This window comes from Apium graveolens, chromosome 11, assembly GCF_009905375.1.
Source record: "Apium graveolens cultivar Ventura chromosome 11, ASM990537v1, whole genome shotgun sequence".
In the NCBI taxonomy this organism is placed as follows: Eukaryota; Viridiplantae; Streptophyta; class Magnoliopsida; order Apiales; family Apiaceae; genus Apium; species Apium graveolens.
In genome coordinates this window covers 183,101,041-183,104,991 of record NC_133657.1, presented here as the reverse complement: position 1 = coordinate 183,104,991, position 3,951 = coordinate 183,101,041, and positions in this window count along the sequence as shown.

Genomic DNA, 3,951 nt, shown 5'->3' with positions numbered 1-3,951 from the left:
AACAGCTTTGACTGAAAGGTCATACTATCTATCCTTGCCCCTTTTGGATTATAAACTCTGACTTCCAATTCCAACTTTTGAAATTCCATAGATAATTCTTCCGGTACCGTTTCTATGTTTACTTTCTTCTTTTTACTTATCATTTGCCACTACATTTGCTTTTCCTTGTAAATATATATTTCAAACTTTTATGGTCCGTATAGATTTTACACCTTTCTCTTTTTCATATAAACTTCGTGCTTTTCCTGATTAGCTTCATCAAAAGTATCGCAACTTTCAAGAAATCCTGCATAAATTTTCAATAATAACCGGTTCAGGGTAACGCTTCTTACTTTTGTTGGTGCTTTTGGCCTTTCTTTATTCATAGTAACTTTAATTTCTATTAGATCTCCTTTGGTCTCCTCCTCACTGATTACTTATGCTTTCTATCATCAAAACTTTCACCTTGCAAACTTTACATACAACTTCTTTCTTTTCCGACTCCTCAGTTGTCATTAAATACTTCGCATGGTCCTCTATTGACTTTAAGTAACACAAGTATGACTCATCCAGACATTCCTTAAAGATTATGTCCATAGGTTCAATCTCCAATTGGTAACGCCCAAATCTTAAATCAATTTTAGGAAATGCTTTGCTTCTTCTGTTTGATCAACAAATCAGTAGTTCGAGGTAACAAATACTTACTCTTGATAGTAAACTTGTTGAGCTTTCTTTAGTCGATGCATAATCTCATACTTCCATTTTTTTATTAACAAATAGTACCGGTGCACTTCATGGGATATACTGGGTTTAATCGCTTTTTTTTAGCATCTGCTTTGCTAACTTCCTCATTCTAACTGGTGCCATTTTGTGTAAGGCCTTGGTCACTGGCTTCGTCTCAGATATTACGTCACTCGCGAGCTTCATTTCTCTGTCTGGAGGAAATGTTAATAACTCATCTGGAAACATATCTTGAAACTCCTTAATTGTTATAAAATCTTCAAAGTTTGTTTGCTTCTAACTTTTATTTATCTCATAATCACCGTAATGCTCACATCTTGATCACCGTAATCATTAACAAATTCGTAACCCTCCTTTTTCCTTTATACCTCATCGTACTCTCATTTAACATCTTCAGGACTATCTCTTCATCACGACGGTTTGTCTAGGCATCATGCTTCCATAGTTAATCCATTCCTTAGAATAATGTCAAGTCCTCTTGTCTCCCATGATATCAATTCTTCACAACTTATTGCCAGAAATCTCAATTCCACCATTGGTATTCACTTATGTAACAATTACACGTCCTTGACTTACTAGTCCTTTAATCATAATCTTATCAATTCAACAGAGCAATTCATCATCAACAAAACCTTAAGAGATAAACAATTAAGTTTCTCTCACATCCTTTAATACTTTAACGTATAAGGTATTTACCATAATCATCCATGTTATCATGTCCGTACTCTGAACAACATATTTCACAGAAAAATCGCATATTCTCATTCTCGAAGACGTATTCCTTATTGGAGTAGATTCCTTTGATCCTTAGTACATCCCTGACTGGGTTAGTGATTTGCAATTCTTGCCATATGCCCTTGTTTTCCTTCCATGCGAGAGAGAAATAGATGGAAGTTTGCCTGCTTGGTTCGTAATATGTTGATTTTTGTTTGGGAAAACTCTTACAAAGAACGACAGTACAACGAATCAACTAGAAGGATTCACAATTCAACAAAAATTAAAGTTTAAAAGAAAGAAGAAACAAGGATTTGAATATGAATGAGACAACCACATTGGTTCTTAAGATGGCCAGTCTTTCGTACCATATGGTATACAGCACATGATTAGGTGGCGTCCCACCCGACTCTTCGTCATTCTGACCAAGTGTCTCATCATAACACTGTTTGCCCCAATCAGAAAGCAAAACTTGAAGGGAATAATTGAATTTGAAAGGAATGCAATATCCTCCTTTTTGATATCATCATAAGGAGTTTATTAGGGAAAGAAGTTCATTCATTTTTAGGAATGAAAATGGAATATACATTGTAGTATAGAGGACAAGAATGATACCATTGGTCACCATCCACATTTCACTTGTATTCATCTTTTGAGCTTGTTCGATCATATCCCAATTGTGTCATATAACAACTTTAAAAAGCACGCTGAAATGCCTTCGCAAATTAAGCATTATGGTAGATTCTTACTTGTTAAGTCTTGCATCTTTAATATCACACCCACACGTATAATACTTTAACAATTCGATCATAATGGCGTTCCTACCAGATAACTTTGAGTTTCCTCTTTTTGATTTAGAATAACCACGAATCATTCAACATAACGACCCTTTTGTTAATAATATTCTTCTTTTTGAAAAGTTTGGAAATCTTGCTAATCTTCTTCGATCACGCCCATGCTCCTTTTACATCAATGAATTCTTTAAACCTTAATGGTCTCTGCCACTGGGTGAATAATTACTCCGTACGCGGATTCTGTTGTTAACCTTGTCAAACCGTTAGGAATAATCAACTTCTTCATACTCGCGGGTTACTTCTTCTTTGAATTAACAATACTAAGTCTGAAACAAATATCCTTCCAGATAATCCGGGTCTTTTAACAAACAAGAAACTCAAGTAGTAACTTGACAACCAAGGTTTAAAACTTATTTTATTAAAACAGCTTTTGAAAATTGTTAAGAAAATCTCTTTCGAGAGTTTGTTTATAAAAGTTTTGAAAATCGCACACTTGGTTATCCTTACTATATGAGTTGGTTGATGTTCTTCTTACCAATAACAAGGTACCAAATTAAAGAAACAATTACATAAAAGTTCGTTCACTTCAATCTACCTTTTCTGCTTTATCGTGTCCATTTGCCTTCCTTAATCGATGAAAACTTCAATTGTCATTGCATGTTATCTTATTCGTAGCTTCTCATCAAAGCTTCCATACTGGTAATACTCCCGACATTATCGTTGCAGTAGTTAAGTAGAACAGGCTATCCAATAGTCAACAAATCGGCTGATGTCACATCATCTTGTTGCTATAAATATATCATATTGTTATAACACCATTAATTATCTTCAAGAAAGCTCTAGAACCATAATCTCCTCTAAATCTCTTTTCAATACTTATCTGATCTATTTCACAAGCTAGTCATGGGTGGCCTAATCACTAATGGCTTCTTTTAATCTAGTAAAAACTATCCTTCAGAACACCTAAATATTCTTTCTAGACTTCTTCTCACCTTTATTTATATCTCAAGTACTCACCATTCACTGTAACTCCCAAATCCATCCTCATAGGTACTGTTGCTTTATAGGACAAGTTTTAAACCGAGGGTATAGAACAAGATGCAGGGTAAACTAAAGAGATACGCTCACAGCCGAATGTCCAGTAAAACAAGAATAACCAGATGGAGGTTCATAAATAGGTAGTCTCGTATCAAAGGTGGTAGAATAGCGTAGAATAGCCTGAAGAGGTGCAACTGTCATAGTGGAAGGTAGTACCGTTAATACTGATGGAGGAACAAGGTGCAAATCAAATCCGAGAGAAGATGACGATCCTTGAACGGAAAGCTCCAAATGATCGGATGTTATAGGGAAATCAGGATCTGCCATTGCCGTTGTCTGGAAATCACGTCGCAAGCTAAGAATCCCGAATTGCAACACGAACCATGCCGGAGACCTGCTATACAATCGCACTCAACTTCACTACGTCTTATCTTTCTATTTTATATTCCTAATCCTAACCCTCTACCCAATTCCGATAATCTAGGCTTGTTTCAGTGACTTATAACTTGTGGCTCTGATACCAACCTGTGGCGCCCTCCAAACCCGGGTCAGAAGTTTGGGGTCCACAACACATACACAATATATAAACCTGTATAAGACATATTATTTGCAATGACCCTTCTTTACATAACCACGGATCGCAACAGGTTAAAGTATGAATATAAGCCACAACCTTAACTTTTAT